The sequence below is a fragment of the Bos javanicus genome, chromosome 3 (genome assembly GCF_032452875.1).
Source record: "Bos javanicus breed banteng chromosome 3, ARS-OSU_banteng_1.0, whole genome shotgun sequence".
In the NCBI taxonomy this organism is placed as follows: Eukaryota; Metazoa; Chordata; class Mammalia; order Artiodactyla; family Bovidae; genus Bos; species Bos javanicus.
The window spans coordinates 93,646,616-93,666,858 of record NC_083870.1 but is presented as its reverse complement, the minus strand read 5'-3'; the positions used below and the strand labels follow the sequence as shown (position 1 = coordinate 93,666,858).

Sequence of the window (20,243 nt, the reverse complement as noted above, 5' to 3'; positions counted from 1 at the left end):
AATCAAGATTGCCGGGAGAAATATCAATAACCTCAGATATGCAGATGACACCACCCTAATGGCAGAAAGTGAAGAGGAACTAAAAAGCCTCTTGATGAAAGTGAAAGTGGAGAGTGAAAAAGTTGGCTTAAAGCCCAACATTCAGAAAACAAAGATCATGGCATCTGGTCCCATCACTTCATGGGAAATAGATGGGGAAACAGTGGAAACAGTGTCAGACTTTATTTTTTTGGGCTCCAAAATCACTGCAGATGGTGATTGCAGCCATGAAATTAAAAGACACTTACTCCTTGGAAGGAAAGTTATGACGAACCTAGATAGTATATAGAAAAGCAGAGACATTACTTTGCCAACAAAGGTCCGTCTAGTCAAGGCTATGGTTTTCCCAGTGGTCATGTATGGATGTGAGAGTTGGACTGTGAAGAAAGCTGAGTGCCAAAGAATTGATGCTTTTGAACTGTGGTGTTGGAGAAGACTCTTGAGAGTCCCTTGGACTGCAAGGAGATCCAACCAGTCCATTCTAAAGGAGATCAGCCCTGGGATTTCTTTGGAAGGACTGATGCTAAAGCTGAAACTCCAGCACTTTGGCCATGTACTCATGCGAAGATTGACTCATTGGAAAAGACTCTGATGCTGGGAGGGATTGGGGGCAGGAGGAGAAGGGGATGACAGAGGATGAGATGGCTGGATGGCATCAGTGACTCCATGGATGTGAGTCTGAGTGAACTCCAGGAACTGGTGATGGACAGGGAGGCCTGGCGTGCTGCGATTCATGGGATTGCAAAGAGTCAGACACGACTGAGCAACTGAGCTGAACTGAAGCCTAGTAGAGAAGAGGGCTCAGAGGACCCTGACTAGAGTCTGGTGATAGAATCTTTTTTTTTTAATTGGGTGCTAATTACTTTACAATATTGTATTGGTTTTTGCCATACACTCACATGAATCAGCCATGGCTGTACATGTGTTCCCCATCCTGAACCCACCTCCCTCCTCCTTCCCCATCCCATCCCTCAGGGTCATCCCAGTGCACCAGCCCTGAGCACCCTGTCTCATGCATCGGACCTGGACTGGCGAGCTATTTCCATATGGTAATATACATGTTTCAATGCTATTCTCTCAAATCATCCCACCCTCGCCTTCTCCCACAGAGTCCAAAAGTCTGTTCTTTATATCTGTGTCTCTTTTGCTGTCTCGCATATAGGCTCATATATGTGTGTTAATATACTGTATTGATGTTTTTCTTTCTGACTTACTTCTCTTTGTATTATAGGCTCCAGTTTCATCCACCTCATTAGAACTGATTCAAGTGCATTCTTTTTAATAGCTGAGTAATATTCCATTGTGTATATGTACCACAGCTTTCTTATCCATTTGTCAGTCCATTTGCCTGTGGACTGGATAATTATCTTATCCATTTGCCAGTGGACATCTAGGTTGCTTCCATGTCCTGGCTGTTGTAAACAGTGCTGTGATGAACACTGGGGTACACGTGTCTCTTTCAATTCTGGTTTCCTCAGTTTGTATGCCCAGCAGTGGAATTGCTGGGTTGTATGGCAGTTCTAGTTCCAGTTTTTTAAGGAATCTCCTCACTGTTCTCCATAATGGCTGTCTTAGTGTGCATTCCCACCAACAGTGTAAGAGGGTTCCTTTTTCTCTGCACCCTCTCCAGCATTTATTGTTTGTGGACTTTTTGATAGCAGCCATTCTGACCAGCGAGAGATGGTACCTCATTGTGGTTTTGATCTGCATTTCTCTGATAATGAGTGATCTTGAGCATCTTTTCATGTGTTTGTTAGCAGTTAAACTGTATTATTCATTGATTTGTTATTTCTTTATAGGTTGCATAACCATAACCACTCCCTCATTCTAGAATATTTTCATCACTCTAACAGGAAACACTATCCATTTGGCAGACATTTTCCATTTCCCCCTTCATCTGGGCCCTGGCATCCACTCCTCTATTTTCTGTCTTTAGAGAATTACCTAGTCTGCGACATATTCATTCACATGAACAGAATAATGCAATATGCAGCCTTTTGTGCCTGGCTTCTTTTAATTAACATGATCATTTCAGGGTTATGGCATGTTATAGCATGTATCAGAACTCCATTCATTTGATGGCTGAATAATATTGCATTGCATGTTTTATTTATTTGATCACCAGTTGATGAACATTTGGGTCATTTCAACACTTTTTTCTTGTTTCAATTTGTTCCTCATTAAACTTTCTTTATTTTTAATTAAATAACTTTAAATATTACAATTTAATGGCTTTTTTGGGCCCATTTTTTGATTGGGTCACTTATTTTTCTGGAATTGAGCTACAGGAGTTGCTTGTATATTTTTGAGATTAATTCTTTGTCAATTGCTTCATTTGCTATTATTTTCTCCCATTCTGAGGGCTGTCTTTTCACCTTGCTTATAGTTTCTTTCATTGTGCAAAAGCTTTCAAGTTTAATTAGGTCCGATTTGTTTATTTTTGCTTTTATTTCCATTACTCTGGGAGGTGGTTTCTAGAGGATCTTGCTATGATTTACATCAGAGAGTGTTTTGCCTATGTTTTCCTATAGGAGTTTTATAGTTTCTGGTCTTACATTTAGATCTTTAATCCATTTTGAGTTTATTTTTGTGTATGGTGTTAGAAAGTGTTCTAGTTTCATTCTTTTACAAATGGTTGACCAGTTTTCCCAGCACCACTTGTTAAAGACATTGTCTTTTCTCCATTGTATATTCTTGCCTCCCTTATCAAAGATAAGGTGTCCAAAGGTGCGTGGATTTATCTCTGGGCTTTCTATTTTGTTCCATTGATCTATATTTCTGTTCTTGTGCCAGTACCATACTGTCTTGATTACTGTAGCTTTGTAGTATAGCCTGAAGTCAGGCAGGTTAATTCCTCCAGTTCCATTCTTCTTTCTCAAGATTGCTTTGGCTATTCGAGGTTTTTTGTATTTCCATACAAATTGTGAAATTATTTGTTCTAGTTCTCTGAAAAATACCATTGGTAGCTTGATAGGGATTGCATTGAATCTATAGAGTGCTTTGGGTAGTATACTCATTTTCACTGTATTGATTCTTCCAATCCATGAACATGGTATATTTCTCCATCTATTTGTGTCATCTTTGATTTCTTTCATCAGTATTTTATAGTTTTATATATATAGGTCTTTTGTTTCTTTAGGTAGATTTATTCCTAAGTATTTTATTCTTTTTGTTGCAATGGTGAATGGAATTGTTTCCTTAATTTCTCTTTCTGTTTTCTCATTGTTAATGTATAGGGATGCAAGGGATTTCTGTGTGTTAATTTTATATCCTACAACTTTACTATATTCACTGATTAGCTCTAGTAATTTTCTGGTGGAGTCTTTAGGGTTTTCTATGTAGAGGATCATGTCATCTGCAAACAGTTTTTCTTCTTCTTTTCCAGTCTGGCTTCCTTTTATTTCTTTTTCTTCTCTGATTGCTATGGCTAAAATTTCCAAAACTATGTCGAATAGTATTAGGGAGTGTGCATCCTTGTCTTGTTCCTGACTTTAGGGGAAATGCTTTCAATTTTCACCATCGAGGATAATGTTTGCTGTGGGTTTGTTATATATGGCTTTTATTATGTTGAGGTATGTTCCTTCTATGCCTGCTTTCTGGAGGGTTTTTATCATAAATGGATGTTAGGGCAGTAATCCCATTCCTTTAAAAAAATGTATTTATAAAAAAAAATGTATTTATTTAGCTTGTCAGGTCTTAGTTGCAGCACACAGGATCTTTAGTTGTGGCATGTTGGATCTAGCTCCCCAACCAGAGATCAAGCCAGGGCCCCCTGCATTGGAAGCTCAGATTCTAAGCCACTAGACCACCAGGGAATACCTTAAAAAAATTTTTTTTTTTAAATTTATATACTAGTCCCCTCTTGAGGGCTCCATCTGCATGATTACCAAAGACCCAAGTTCTTAAGGAATGTATAATATGGAGAAGGAAAGGGTAAATCATTTAAATATGGTGTGTTAGGATATTTGGTTAAGTGTAGTAGATTGGAAATATGAATTTATCTCTATTGGTGCTTTCCAAATCTCACAAAAATGACAGTAAAGACATTAAAGCATTAACCCATCAGGGTGAAGTGACTAGGAGAGGAAACAGAATGATGTCAGAAAAACACTGGATGATTAAAAGCTGGTGGAAGTGTGGTTATTGACTCAAAACAGAGAAATGCAGAGCCCAAGTTCCTGAAGAAGGGTTATACTGGCTGAGTCTTCCTGCAGTACTCGAGAAGGCTTAGGACCTACATGTACTAGATGTCAAGTAAGGTGGGGATGAGAGGAGGGAAGAAAAACACTTCCATGGTATAATTGGATTCCAAGATCCTTTTTACCACTAGGTGACTATCAGTTCCTTGTTAAAGTATAGGAGGCTTGTTCCCTGGAGAAATTGAACTGATGCTTCTCTAGCATCATCTGACCTTTAGGTTTAGTGGAAGACAGGAAGGAGGCCCAAGTTGAAAAAAAGGATTTAAATGGAATTCTTTATATTATTTAATTATAGTAATTGGCAACCCTGTTCCTAGAGCACTGGTGATCAGATACATACCAACTTCCTGGCAGAGGTTTGGAAAATTATGTGAAATGGCTCCAGAGAAAAGCCAGAACACCACCCTACTCAAAGGGCAAGATTTTAATGGACTTGAGTATAGCAAGAGTATGAAAAGTTCATTGATATTCTTTTAAATTCAACATTGCTTTTAGCTTGTCAGAAATTCCCACTTGTCATGTTTTAGTCTAGTATTAAAAAAGAATATCCACAATTATCTTAAGAGGCTATTAAAGTGTTTCTTCCTTTTCTAACCACAAATCTATGTGAGTTCAGATTTGCTTCATAGAATTCAACCTAAAAAATAATGCCAAAAGTTGAATGAAGAATCAGCTGTGTCAGATGTAAGAATTCACCTGCCTCTTATGAAAGCAGATGTTAAAGAGAATTGCAGATTTGCAAAACAGTTGCACCTGATCAGTTTTTCTTGCGAGATATAGGGAGATATAGGGTGAGTCTGCAAGATTCTGGATCCAGCTGTCAATATGTGGGACAGAGAACAGAGGAACAAGTTGAACTGCATGAATATGCAATCTACAAAGTCCAGACTGTGGGAAACCACAGTCCCAACAGTCTAGGTCTTTAACAGATGTGTTGAGAGGGAAAAAATGTAGTGGAGAGGAACCTTAAATTAAAAAATAATTTTAAAAGCCCAGAATTTTTTTTTAAAGGCAAGGCCGAAATATAGTGTCCATAGACACTTTGGTGATAAAACTATGAGTCACTACAAGGAAGTAATTATTATAAGAATCAGGATAATAATTACCCTTATTCTGAGGTGGGGTTGAGATAAGGGACAGTGTGTTTAGAGGAGTTTGTGGAGTAGCAGGGAAAGTTCAGTTTTTTAGTTTGCATGGTTGTTACCAAAAAATAAAGGTAGAAACTAGGTAAAATGTTAGGGCAGATTTTAATCAATAGTTCAGTCCAGTTGCTCAGTTGTGTCTGACTCTTTGTGACACCATGGACTGCAGCACGCCAGGCTTCACTGTCCATCACCACTCCCAGAGCTTACTAAAACTCTTGTCCATTGAGTCAGTGATGCCATCCAACTATCTCATTCTCCGTCATCCCCTTCTCTTCCCACCTTCAATCTTTCCCAGCATCAGAGTCTTTTCTAGTGAGTCAGTTCTTCACATCAGGTGGCCAAAGTATTGGAGTTTAAACTTCAACATCAGTCCTTCCAGTGAATATTCAGGACTGATATCCTTTAGGATTGACCGGTGGATGTCCTTGCAGTCCAAGGGACTTTCAAGAGTCTTCTCCAGCACTACAGTTCAAAAGCATCAATTCTTTGGCTCTCAGCTTTCTTTATAGTCCAACTCTCACATCCATACATGACTACTGGAAAAACCATAGCTTTGATTATAAGGATCTTTGTCGGCAAAGTAATGTCTCTGCTTTTTAATATGCTGTATAGGTTGATTGGAGCTTTTCTTCCAAGAAGCAAGTATCTTTTAATTTTATGGCTGTGGTCATCATCTGGAGTGATTTTGGAGCCCCCCAAAATAAAGTCTCTCACTGTTTCCATTGTTTCTCCATCTATTTGCCATGAAGTGATGGGGCTGGATGCCATGATCTTCGTTTTCTGAATGTTGAGTTTTAAGCCAACTTTTTCACTCTCCTCTTTCATCAAGAGGCTTTTTAGTTCTTCTTTGCTTTCTGTCATAGGGTGGTGTCATCTGCATATCTGAGGTTATTGATATTTCTCCTGGTTGTGGCTATTAATCAATAGTAGGCTGTTGCAAAAGTCCAGTGTGAAGTAACTTTGTACACATGTGACTCAGTGTATTAAGGGGGTTATAAGGGAATAGGGAGGATGGTGAGTAGGGACTCAGTACAGTAGTCCCTTGGTGCCCCTGAGGTATTGGTTCCAGAATTTCTTTTGGATATCAAAGTCCATGGATGCTCAATCCCCTTAGTTATCACACTGTATCTGGGGGGTGCAGAACCCACAGATGCCAAGCACCAGCCATAAGGTCAGGAAAGTGAAAATTTACATAAACTGGAAAGAGAGGAGTTTAGTGAAAACCATCTGGATTTACTCAGTGGCTCTTATCCAAGCTTAGGGTCCTGCCCTCCCACAGAGACTAAGAAATCAGCCTTATATTCAGGTGTTGGCTGGAGGAAGCAGTGAATTCTTTTGACAGCCTGGAGTTTTCTAAGTCAGGCACTTTAAGCGGAGCCTCACTATCCTAGGGACCTGGCCTTGAGCAAGTTAGAACTCAAAAAATTATCTTAATGCCTCAGTCTCTTAGGTCAAGATTTAGATCTAGTAGAGAAGAGGAATCAGAGAAGCTTGAATAGAATTTGGTGAAGGAGAGAATCTTTGTCAATGGTTACGAGAGTATTTGCCTTAAACTTTCAAAATGAGGCAGTTAACTCCAGGAAAAACAAAGCAAAACAAAATTGTTCAATGAAGCACATGTAATCATAATATACAACCTGGCCCTGTAATAGGCAACATTATCTTAATAAGGTAAGCACTACATACTGATTTAATTTAAAACTTGTGTTTCCACTGTATAAGGATGCTGCTGCTGCTACTGCTAAGTCGCTTCAGTCGTGTCCGACTCTGTGCGACCCCATAGATGGCAGCCCATCAGGCTCCCCCGTCCCTGGGATTCTCCAGGCAAGAACACTGGAGTGGGTTGCCATTTCCTCCTTCAATGCGTGAAAATGAAAAGTGGAAGTGAAGTCGTTCAGTCTTGTCCGACTCTTCGCAACCCCATGGACTGCAGCCTACCAGGCTCCTCCATCCATGGGATTTTCCAGGCAAGAGTACTGGAGTGGGGTGCCAGCGCCTTCTCCAGTATAAGGAGGATGGGAACTGTAAATATATAAGTGAGGTGGTCTAAGAGACATAATTCTCATCGTCCCATGTTGGAGACTATGATATAATTTCTTAAATTGATAAGTCAAGAAATAATAGTATCAGAATATTTAGAAATGTGACATTTTAAAAGAACTATCTATAAGAATTGAAAATGGATATTTTGGGAGCATGTAAGACTAGTGCTCAGTCAGTTCAGTTCAGTCACTCTCACATCCGAATCTTTGCAACCAGTGAGTGGAAGGTAACAGGTTGCTGTTTTTATTATAGGCTTTAGGGTAGGTTTTTATTTTATTTTTTGCATTTCTTTGCTCTGGAATTTCCTTTTCTGTCAATTACCTAGCTCCTGCTGCTGCTGCTAAGTCGCTTCAGTCGTGTCCAACTCTTCTCAACCCCAGAGACGGCAGCCCACCAGGCTCCCCCATCCCTGGGATTCTCCAGGCAAGAGCACTGGAGTGGGCTGCCATTTCCTTTTCCAATGCGTGAAAGTGAAAAGTGAAAGTGAAGTCACTCAGTCGTGTCCGACTCTTAGCGATCCCATGGACTGCAGCCTACGAGGCTCCTCCATCCATGGGATTTGCCAGGCAAGAGTACTGGAGTGGGTTGCCAACCTAGCTCCTACTTATCCTTAAATACCCTATTTAAATATCAGTTTCTCTGGGAAGCCGTTCTAGTCCCCTGAGGCTGGGTAGTTGTCTCTCCCAGATCATTCTGTACTTAGTACACTGTCTTCCATTACATAAGTTCCCTGCAGGTACAAGCTGTATATTATTTATTATCAGAGTCCAGCAACACTGATAGATACTCATTTTGTTTAAATGACTAGATGAATGTATTTCTGTGGTTCTCTCTTGTGAGAGACTATCACCATAGTGTTTCCTTTTGTTATCTTCTCTATTTCTAGTTCACAAAGCCTGAAGTTGAGAACTCGAGAGACTACCCTGACTTGGCAAAGGAAGCAGGTAAAATAGAACATTTAGATCTTTGAACATTGTAGTTTATTGTGTGGTCTGTCATGATTGTGGAGCAGCCTTGCAACCTTCAGAGGACTCTTGATCAAAGATGTTTTATTTTCAGGGCCAAGGAGTCTAAGCTTAAGTATCAGTTGTTTAAGGGAAATTCTGGTTTCGAGAGATCAAATTGCCAACACTCAATGGATCACAGAGAAAGAAAGGGAATTCCAGAAAAACATCTACTTCTGCATCACTGACTACGTGAAAGCCTTTGACTGTGTGAATCACAACAAACTGTGGAAAATTCTTCAAGAAATGGGAATACCACATCACCTTACCTGTTTCCTGAGAAACCTGTATGTGGGTCAAGAAGCAACAGTTAGCACCTTACATGGAACAATGGACTGGTTCAAAATTGGGAAAGGAGCATGACAAGGCTATTTATTATCATCCTGTTTATTAAACCTATATGCAGAGTACATAATTCAAAATGCTGGACTGGATGAATCACAAGCTGAAATCAGCATTGCCAGGAGAAATACCAACAACCTCAGATATGCAGATGATACCACTCTAATGGCAGAAAATGAGGAACTAAAGAGCATGTTGATGAGGGTGAAAGAGGAGAATGAAAAAACTGGCTTAAAACTCAACATTCAAAATACAAAGATCATGGAATCCGGTCCCATCACTTCATGGTAAATAGAAGGGGAAAAGGTAGAAGCAGTGACAGATTTTATTTTCTTGGGCTCCAGAATCACTGGGGATGGTGACTACAGCCATGGAATTAAAAGACGCATGCTCCTTGGAAGGAAAGCTATGACAAACGTAGACAGCATATTAAAAAGCAGAGACATTGCTTTGCCGACAAAGATCTGAATAGACAAAGCTGTGGTTTTTCCAGTAATCATGTACGGATGTGAGAATGGGACCATAAAGAAGGCTCAGCACTGAAGAATTGATGTTTTCAAATTGTGGTGCTGGAAAAGATTCTTGAGAGTCCCTTGGACAGCAAGGAGATCCAACCAGTCCATCCTAAAGGAAATCAGTCCTGAATATTCATTGAAAGGACTGATGCTGAAGTTGAAGCTCCAAGACTTTGGCCACCTTATGTGAAGGGCTGACTCATTGGAAAAGACCCTGATGCTGGGAAAGATTGAAGGCAAATGGAGAAGAGGATAAGATGTGGCAGAGGATAAGATGGTTAGATAGCATCACTGTCTCAATGGACATGAATTTGAGCAAAGTCTGGGAGATAGTGAAGGACAGGGAAGCCTGGTGTAGTGTAGTCGCAAAGAGTTGGACACAACTTAGCGACTGAACAACAAAGGCTTCCCACACATGGAGACCTTGGAAAATTCGTGGTCCCACAAAGTTTGTTTAGGTACAGTCCTTTTCCTGTGATGGCAACCCACTCCAGTATTCTTGCCTGGAAAATCCCATGGACTGAGGAGCCTGGTAGGCTACAGTCCATGGGGTCGCAAAGAGTCGGACACGACTGAGCAACTTCACTTTCACTTTTCACTTTCTTTTTCCTGTGAAGCCTTTCCCTTCCTTCTTTCCCTGTCAGATTGTTGCCAGGCAACCCAGAAAAGATTATTCTCATTTTTCATTAGATACTCTTTGTCGCTCCAAGTACCTCATGCACGCAGTGTTCATAAATTAGATTTCATTTCAGCTCTATTATACAAGTCTGTGGTTAGATATTACTATACAGGGAATCAGAGCATCTCTGTCCTCCGAAAGAAAGGTTTGTGAGATTTGATTAGCTGATGTTGATTCTTTGGGTGGACAGTATTCATTCAGTGTTTATCGTTTGGTTGTTGAATGTCCTCTTGACTGTTGTCTCCAAACAGCTTCTACTTTTCTTTGAAATAGGAAATGCTTTAATCAGTTTTTCTATGTATTCTTTGTTCTGTTTCTTTTAGTTAGTTAAAAGTAGTTACTATAAAAAATATATGGATAGAATATTTTGATTATAAGATGGTAATGTTGAGATGAAGTTATTAAGTTTGAATTTACCTCTGGAATTGTCTAATAACAAGAAATTCAGTTTGATTGCTTCTGTTTACTGATTACAATTTTCTTCTTTTGCAGACATTATTAGGAAAATAAACTCAATTTAAAAAAGGATTTTTTATGTAGAATGCACTTTTAGAACTTAGCTTTGTTTTTATAAAACCCCTTGGTTCCAACTGTGAGAAGTGAGAGGGAGGTGAGAAGTGCAAAAGGGTGACTCTGTTCACGTATCTGAGGTAGTTCTAGGTGAGTATGTTCACCTTCAGCCTACATCAGTCATGTTTAGTTCAACATGTATCTAAGCGTCACTTGGTGGGGAAGCCCCTGAGATCCTATAAATGATTTTGTTCTCAGCCCTCTGGGCTTACTTGTCAGCTGTGGTGCTGAGGCAAGAGAATTGGTTTAACGGAAGTCTTACCCTCTAATTCTCCAAACTGGTTTAGGAGGAGGTTCTGCTACCTTCCCTGCCCTCATTATTTCCTAAATGCATAGTGTGGAGGGAAGCGCAACCAGCAGGATTGTGTCCTGTCACATTATTTAGAGACTTCTTACTCTTTACACAGTCCTGCTCATCTTCTTTCCCTCAGAGAAAGGTTAGGAATCCCTCTGCAGCTAAATGCAAGGTGGTAAAGCCACACCATGTAACTCTCTGAAACTGTTTCTGATGTTGAAAGTTACTTCTGTGCTTCCTTTGTTTTCTAATCCCTTTAACATTTTTACTTAATAATGATTTAAATCTGAAAATATATGAAGACAACCTGGTGTTAGGAGAAAATGTTCAACAAATATTAAGGAGTGTATCCCGGTCACTTGGGAAGATTCAGTCAAAGTCTGGTGTACAGATCTTAGAGCCTTTGCCCTCTAGTAGGGAAAATAAGGCAAGTTCACATACATGGTGAGTAGACCATGGGAGGTGCAAGATGATTTGGCCACTTAGAGGAGTATCAGAGCACAGGCTAAACTTTATACCTTTTCACTTAACTCATTCTCTCCTACTGGTTATAAGAGCAATGTTTGTTTTATTGGAACACATGCGAGCGTGCTGAGTCACTTCAGTCGTGTCTGACTCTTTGCGACCCCATGACCTGTAGCCCACCAGGCTTCTATGTCCTTGGGATTCTCCAGGCAAAAATACTAGAGTGGGGTGCCATGCCCTTCTCCAGGGGATCTTCCTGACCTTGGGATCGAACCTGTGTCTCCTATAGCTCCTGCATTGCAGGCAGATTTTTTACCGCTGAGCCACTGAACACAGAAGTATATAATAATGAAAGGAAAATTTGTGACCCAAGCCTAGCTACTGTTAACATCTTGGTGTGTTCTATTTTAATATTTTTTTTTCCTATGGCTATCTGGGATCATATTCTAAATGTAGTTTTGTATCATGATTTCTAATGCATTATTATGAGCATTTCTCCTGTCACTTAAAGCTGAAAAAAAAATAAATTTGCATGTTTTTTGTATATTTATGCCATAATTATATATTTTTAAAGGTATCTATTTATTTTTAATTGAAGGATAATTGCTTTACAATATTCTGTTGGTTTCTGTCATACATCAGCCTGCATCAGCCATAGGTATACACATGTCCCCTCCCTCTTGAACCTCCCTCCCACCTTCTACCCCATCCCACCTGGCTAGGTTGTCACAGAAGAACAGGCTGAACTCCCTGCGATGTATGCTACTGCTACTGCTAAGTCACTTCAGTCGTGTCTGACTCTGTGCGACCCCATAGACGGCAGCCCACCAGGCTCCCCCATCCCTGGGATTCTCCAGGCAAGAACATTGGAGTGGGTTGCCATTTCCTTCTCCAATGTATGAAAGTGAAAAGTGAAAGTGAAGTCGCTCAGTCGTGTCCGACTCCCAGCAATGCCATGGACTATAGCCTACCAGGCTCCTCTGCCCATGGGATTTTCTAGGCAAGAGTACTGGAGCAGCTTCCGATTAGCTATCTGTTTTATACACAGTTACATACATATTTCAACGCTACTCTCTCAATTTGTCTGACCCTCTCCTTCCCCTGCTGTGTCCATAAGTCTGCTCTCTATATTTGAGTCTCTATCCTGTCCTGCAAATAGGTTCATTATTTTTCTAGTTTCCATATATACTACACACTGATATACGATATTTGTTTTTCTCTTTTTGACTTACTTCATTCTGTATAACAGTATGCTATCATTTTTGTTGTATATTCGCTTTACAACTTTTTTGATATTTTAGAAGAACTATAGTGAATATCTTCAGTTCAGTTCAGTTCAGTTGCTCAGTTGTGTCCGACTCTTTGCGACCCCATGAACTGCAGCGCGCTAGGCCTCCCTGTCCATCACCAACTCCCAGAGTCTACCCAAACTCATGTCCATTGAATCGATGATGCCATCCAACCATCTCATCCTCTGTCATCCCCTTCTCCTCCTGCCCTCTATCTTTCCCAGCATCAGGGTCTTTTCAAATGAGTCAGCTCTTCGCATCACATGTCCAAAGTATTGGAATTTCAGCTTCAACATCAGTCCTTCCAATGAACACTCAGGACTGATCTCCTTTAGGATGGACTGGTTGGACCTCCTTGCAGTCCAAGACTTTATTGGGAAGGGGCGCCCAGGTAGAAAGCAGTAGGATAAAGGAACCCAGGAGAACTGCTCTGCCATATGGTTCACAGTCTCGAGTTTTATGGTGATGGGATTAGTTTCTGGGTTGTCTTTGGCCTATCCTTCTGACTCAGAGTCTTTCCTGGTGGTGCACGCATTGGTCAGCCAAGATGGATGCCAGTGAAAAGGATTCTGACACATGATATCTCCTTTTGACTTTTCCCAAACTCTTCTGGTTAGTGGTGGCTTATTAGTTCTGTGTTCCTTACCAGGACCTCCTGTCATAAAATAACTCATACAAATGGTTACTATGGTGCCTGACCAGAGTGGACGGTTTCAGTCAGTGTGCTTCCCCTAACGGTAATTGTGTCAATGGAGTATATTTATAGTAATTGTTTTAACATTAAAATGATTCTGTCATCTGTATCATTTCTATTGATTGATTAATCCACTCTTTACAAGTTGTACTCTTCTGTTTCATTGCATGCATCATAACTTGTGATTGAATGTTAAACATTATGAATTTTACTTTGTTGGGTGTAAACGGAATTTTTATGTTCCATTAACTATTTAGGAGTTTGTTCTGGGATTGTTGTTTTTTAGAAGTGGTTTGATCCCTTTGAGATCTGCTTTTATGTTTTGTTAGGCAGAATCCAGAACAGTCCTTATTATTCCAAGGCTGAACTGATGCTGCTATTCAAGCAGTAACCTCAGGATTCCACTGATGCTCTTTTTGTTAGGAGATCTTTCCAATGTGGTTTTGAGAATAAAACTATTCCTGGCCCTATGGGAACTATTTTCAGAGAGCTCTCCCTCTCTTCTCTCCATTACTCTTCTCTGTGAGTTCTTTCCGAGATCCCTGTACTAAGCTTTATGTTGTCCGTTGTTTGAAAACAGTCACTTTGTATATTTTGCTCAGGTTTTTAAATGTTTAAGACAGAAGGGTAAATCTGTAGTCCATCATGACTACAGCAGAAGTATATATAATTGTTTTCATTAACATTCCTTTTCAACTTAGGTAAGAAAATTTTCTGTATTAAAATTTTTTTTTAATTTCATATGATAAAAAAAATTCTACTGATGAAAATCCAAGCATAATTTTATATACTTATTTTAAAGATTTCTGTGTTCACAGATTCCCAGAAAACATTTATCCTTTGGGTTGGCAAGTTGATATCATATCTAACTATATAATTTTCCTTGTGTAAGCCTATTCTTTCTTCATCTTATTTTTTATATTTATTCATGTGTTTGGCTGCACCGGGTCTTAGATCCTGCACACAGGATCTTTGATCTTCATTATGGTGTGTGGGCTCTTTTAATTACAGCGTGTGCATTCTAGTTCCCTGACTATATTGACTAAAAAGGTACACAATTTGAGAGTTGTGAATTAAGCTTTATTTGGGGCAAAATCAGGACTGCAGCCCAGGAGGGAGCACCGCAGATAGCTCTGAGAGACTGCTCCAAAGAGGCAGTCAGGGAAGGTCAATATATTAAGAGTTCAGTGAAGTGGGAGTTCAATAGAGTCAAGCTTACTTACTTATCTATTTCTGCTTTATTGACTATGCCAAAGCCTTTGACTGTGTGGATCACAGTAAACTGTGGAAAATTCTTCAAGAGATGGGAATACCAGACCACTTGACCTGCCTTTTGAGAAACCTATATGCAGGTCAGGAAGCAACAGTTAGAACTGGACATGGAACAACAGACTGGTTCCAAATAGGAAAAGGAGTACGTCAAGGCTGTATATTGTCACCCAGCTTATTTAACTTATATGCAGAGTATATCATGAGAAACGCTGGGCTTGAAGAAACACAAACTGGAATCAAGATTGCCGGGAGAAATATCAATAACCTCAGATATGCAGATGACACCACCCTTATGGCAGAAAGTGAAGAGGAACTAAAAAGCCTCTTGATGAAAGTGAAAGAGGAAAAAGTTGGCTTAAAGCTCAACATTCAGAAAACTAAGATCATGGCATCTGGTCCCATCACTTCATGGGAAATAGATGGGGAAACAGTGGAAACAGTGTCAGACTTTATTTTTTTGGGCTCCAAAATCACTGCATCATTGCAGCCATGAAATTAAAAGACACTTACTCCTTGGAAGGAAAGTTATGACCAACCTAGATAGCATATTCAAAGGCAGAGATATTACTTTGCCAACAAAGGTCCGTCTAGTCAAGACTATGGTTTTTCCAGTAGTCATGTATGGATGTGAGAGTTGGACTGTGAAGAAAGCTGAGTGCCAAAGAATTGATGCTTTTGAACTGTGGTGTTGGAGAAGACTCTTGAGAGTCCCTTGGACTGCAAGGAGATCCAACCAGTCCATTCTAAAGGAGATCAGTCCTGGATGTTCTTTGGAAGGACTGATACTAAAGCTGAAACTCCAGTACTTTGGCCACCTCATGCAAAGAGTTGACTCACTGGAAAAGACTCTGATGCTGGGAGGGATTGGGGGCAGGAGGAGAAGGGGACGACAGAGGATGAGATGGCTGGATGGCATCACTGACTCGATGGACGTGAGTTTGAGTGAACTCTGGGAGTTGGTGATGGACAGGGAGGCCTGGCATGCTGCAAATCATGGGTTCGCAAACAGTCGGACACGACTGAGCGACTGAACTGAACTGAACTGAAGCTTACTTTATAAAAGGTGTTCTGCTAGTCAGAAGGAGCTGATATCACCAGGAAGGGATTTAGTGTTTTTCTAGATATGAAGAGATTTAAAGATTGTTATCATGAAATCAGTTCCTGAAAATCTATCTACCTAAAACACCTGTTCCACCAGATTCCCTGGAGCACAGAGTGCCTCTCCACCCTGAACTCCCTCTAGGGGAAGTGTTAAAGGTCAACAGCTGCAGCAGCACAGGTTCAATCTCCACAGAGACAGATGGCAAATGCTTTGTTAGATGGTAAAACTAAGGCACAAAGAGAGAGGTCAGACTCAAAGTCTGTAGGAAGAGTCCAGTTCCTGAGTTCTTTTCAGCTGTTCTGTCCAACTGTGTGCCCTGAAAGCCACGCTTCCCAGCCACCCCACTGACTTTAGCAGACCCAAGTTCTGACCCAGAACCCTCTCACCTCTATTCCTCGGTCAATGGCTACTTTGCTCAGCCGCACAGCAATGGGGGCCTAGGGAAAAGCAAACGCTTGGTTGAGGGGATCAGTTGGTGCTCACAGGCACACAAGCTCCATGATAGGGGATGAGGTCTGGGTAGAAATCCAGCTATTCTAGTGACAGTGTTTACTTTTGTTAGTGTTATACCTACTAATTAGCTGATGTTCCTTTTCAATAATGAAGGAAGCCTAACCTATCCCTAACCCTCCTAGTCCTGACCATCTGGAATTCTCGTCAGTTAATACATGCCTCCAGCATGTACAACATACTCCACTGTACACATGCTTTCCCACCCACAGACTTGTCTAACGGTCACAGGCTGCTCCCCAGCCCTTCAGGAGGGGTTTAATTGAGGCTCAGGGTGGGGAAGCAGTTGGCCACGTTTGTCCAGTCAGTGGCGAAGCTTGGATCTGATTCCCAGTCACCTTTCCCACTGCTGCTCCCTTCCTCTACCCTCTCATCTCAACAAATGCAAGCCTCCACTGAAAGCATGTTTTACCCCCAGGAGGGTGAAAAAGGTCAGTAGTAGGAACTTGGACTTTGGAATCTGACAGGCTGGGGTTGAAATCCTGAGGGCCATTTTGTAGGGCCACTTCGAAGCAAGAGCACCAAAGTGACCATCTTTGCCTCACTGATCTTGCTTCTAGTTATCTTGTGTTACCGAAGGTCTGGCTCTCCATCCTGGGCCCTGCTTCAGGCAAGGAGTACATTTGCCTCATATTTTATTTACACTGTATTATTTGAAGGTTTTGTAAGGCTTTATCCAGAAAAGAACAATTTAAAAAGTCTGTTAGCATTGAAGGCATAAATGAAAAACTAGCTTCATAAAGATAAAAGAACTTCAGACTGGGAAAAATACAATCAAGCAAAAATCAAGAACTGGGAAAATATATCTTGATATTGTGACAGAGCTTTTCCTTTACAAAAAGCTGGTATAATTTTTTTTTTTATAGCATTCACACAGTATAGAAAGGTAGTTGAAAAAACGAGATGAGGTATGCTCAGCTTTACTTTTAAAGAAAAATAAATCAGAACAGTTAGGTGCTCCTTTTCACCTCACACTTGGAAACTACAAAAGGTTGGTAATGCCCATTATTGTTGAGATTTAGGAAACAAGTATTTGCACACATAATTGAATGGAGAGTAAACTGGTACAATGCTTCAGGAGGACAATTTGACAAGAACTGGCAAATTAGATAGATGCCCATGCTCTTTCATGTTGTAACTCCATGTAGGCATCTGCCCTACAGATGCACTTTCAGGAATATACACTAAGATGTCCAAAGTTATTCATTCCAGCTATTTTTCAGGAGCTTAAAGGTGTCAGTAATGTGATGTTCCTCATTAGAGTACTAGTTAAATGATGGCACATCCATACCATTAATGAAAAAGTGTGCAGTTTAAATGAATGAGGTTAGTAAGTACATGCTGAAATGGGTAACTCTCCAGATATTAGGTGAAAAAAGGAAGCTGCATCGTGCTGTGTATATTATTCAATTTGTGTAGAAGGTGTTGGTATGATGTGTCTTTGGGGAGAAGGGTCGAGAGAATGGAGAACTTCACTTTTTGTTTTATACTTTTCTATACTGTTTGAATTCTTTTGTGTGTGTAGTTTATGTTTTTAAACATCAGTTAGAACTGGACTAACCTTCAAAGGTGTGTTCCTTCTCCCCTAAATTGTCCTAAAGGAATTTAGAATTATTTAGATATGTGAGTATATGTGCACATTTTGCATGTACAATGAAAATTTCTGGAAGAGTATGAAAACTGTTAACAGTGGTCATCTTTGGGGAGTGTGACTGGGGAATTGAGGAATGTTTTGGTGACCAACTGTCCTGGTTTGCCAGTGACTGACGTGTTGTTTTACGATGTGGGACTTTTCACTTTGAACCTGGACAGCCCCAGGATAACAAGATCACCCTACTTTTGATTTTTATTCTATGTCCTTTGATTTGCTTGTTATGAATATGTATTATTTAACTATTGATTTCTCATCAGAGAAAATTAAAAACTATATAGCCATGTTGTATCTGTGTTGAAAACACACATATTATGTTTCTGAGTGTGTTTGTGCATGTATACATAATTGTAGTTGAGCCTTGAACAGCCTGGAGCTTAGGGGAACTGATCATTCAAGCCGTAGAAAATCTGTACATAACTTTACAGCCAACCCGCCTTGTAAAGAATTCTGCATCCACAAATTCAACCAACCTTGGATCATGTAGTACTGTAGTATGTATTTAGTGAACAAAAAAAAATCCATGTATAAGTGAGCCTGCACAGTTCCAACCTGTGGTGTTTGAGGTAACACTGTGTGAAGCAGATCAATTAGAAATATGATGGATCATTTTATGTTATTTGGAAATGAGAACAGTGAGTCACAGTTGCCACAGGATGTTCCATTCCTTTGATGTTCCATGGAAAATGTAGCCAAATCCATATTCCTACGGTAAAGTATATTTACTGCTTAAAGGGAAAATCTGAGTGTTAATTTGTGGACCTTGTGTTTATTGACAGGCTCTTTTGGGCTGTAGGGCTTCGTGGCTCAGACAGCAAAGAGTCTGCCTGCAATGCGGGAAACCCGGTTTGATCCCTGAGTTGGGAAGATGCCCTGGAGAAGGAAATGGCAGCCCACAGCAGTGCTCTTATCTGGAAAATTCCATGGATGGAGGAGCCTGGTAGGCTACAGTCCATGGGGGTCGCAAAGGATCGGATCCGACTGAGCGACTTCACTTTCTTTTTGGGGTGAATGTAATTTCTGGAGAATTTTGACTCCCTGGTCTTGGTAGTTTCTCCAGTAGAGGGCAGCCGTCTACCACAGTATCTCTTGCACTCACCCCATAGGGAATCTTCATACTTGGCACTCAATGGCACTCAGTAACTCACCTGGAAGTTAAACAGGTTGCATCAGAATGTCCCAACATTTGCGTTAGTGATTCTATCACTAGTTTTCAGTATGATGTTGATTTGGTATAGAAAGTGAAAGTCACCCAGTGGTGTCCGACTCTTTGCAAACCCATGGACTCTATAGTCCATGGAATTCTCCAGGCCAGAATACTGGAGTGGGTAGCCTTTCCCTTCTCCAGGGGATCTTCCCAACCCAGGGATCGCACCCAGCTCTCCCACATCGCAGGCGGACTCTTTACCAGCTGAGCCACAAGGGCAGCCCAAGACTACTGGAGTGTAGCCTATCCCTTCTCTAGCGGATCTTACCGACTGAGGAATCGAACAGGGGTCTCCTGCATTGCAGGCGGATTCTTTACCAGCTGAGCTATCAGGGAAGTCCCTTGGTATAGAAAGCTACTTTTAAATACTAAAATACTAGTAATGAATAAAATACTGTTATTTAAATACATTGAAAAATCTGAAGCCTGAAACATCTTGAGATCAAGCTCCAAGACCCAGTTATTTATTTTATGCAAAAAGACAAGCTCTATACAAATAGGCCCCCCACTCCATGGAAGTGTAATCAGCTACTACCTTGAGTTACTCAGAGTTTTGTATCAGTTGAGAGACTTTCTGACCAAGTATAAGAGAAACACGACAGCATTAAAATGAACAGCTTCAGACTCTCCATTTATGTGTGATGAAACTATAAACAAGAAATGAAGACAAAACAAATGCTTTTAAACCAAACTTACCATCAGTTTTTTATAATCCTTACCCTCAAGTAACTAAGCAAGCAAGTAAGTACAGATCTCAAAATTATAAAAAGAGGCAGGATTATTTAAGGGAGACTTTTTTCCCCCAAAATAAGATAACTCTTTTTTACTTTTCATGATTAATTCAAATACTTTTCTGTGTTAATAATATTAAAATGATAGAATATGTTTAACATTTTTATATTTGACCTTTGTAATATGTCTTTAATTTTTTGTATTTGAAATCCATTAAAGATTTAGTTTGTTCTTTAAAAATTGTGTACATGGTCTGCACTCTTTAAAATGCTAGTTATCATCTGTATTTCTGTATTATGCAGAATGGATGCCAAAATAGTGTCTGTCTTTGTGATATTATTGCAGTCACTTTCTTTGACTTTGATGAGCAGTCACTTAACCTTGTTGGGTCTGTTATAGCATAGACTCGACAGGCATAATCACCTCACCTGGATTGTTCTAACATTGGGACACTATTAAAGTACCCAGGATTGCTTGTGTCTGATTGTGT

General features: G+C 40.3%; 1 long non-coding RNA gene across 1 annotated transcript; it reads left to right on the top strand.

The window, feature by feature from the left end:
- The first annotated feature begins 334 nt into the window (after nucleotides 1-334).
- LOC133244582 (uncharacterized) lies at nucleotides 335-19,387 on the top strand. Its single transcript, XR_009735447.1, has 2 exons — nucleotides 335-8,370; nucleotides 8,486-19,387. It is a non-coding gene; the product is annotated as an uncharacterized LOC133244582 (long non-coding RNA).
- Nucleotides 19,388-20,243: the final 856 nt, after the last annotated feature.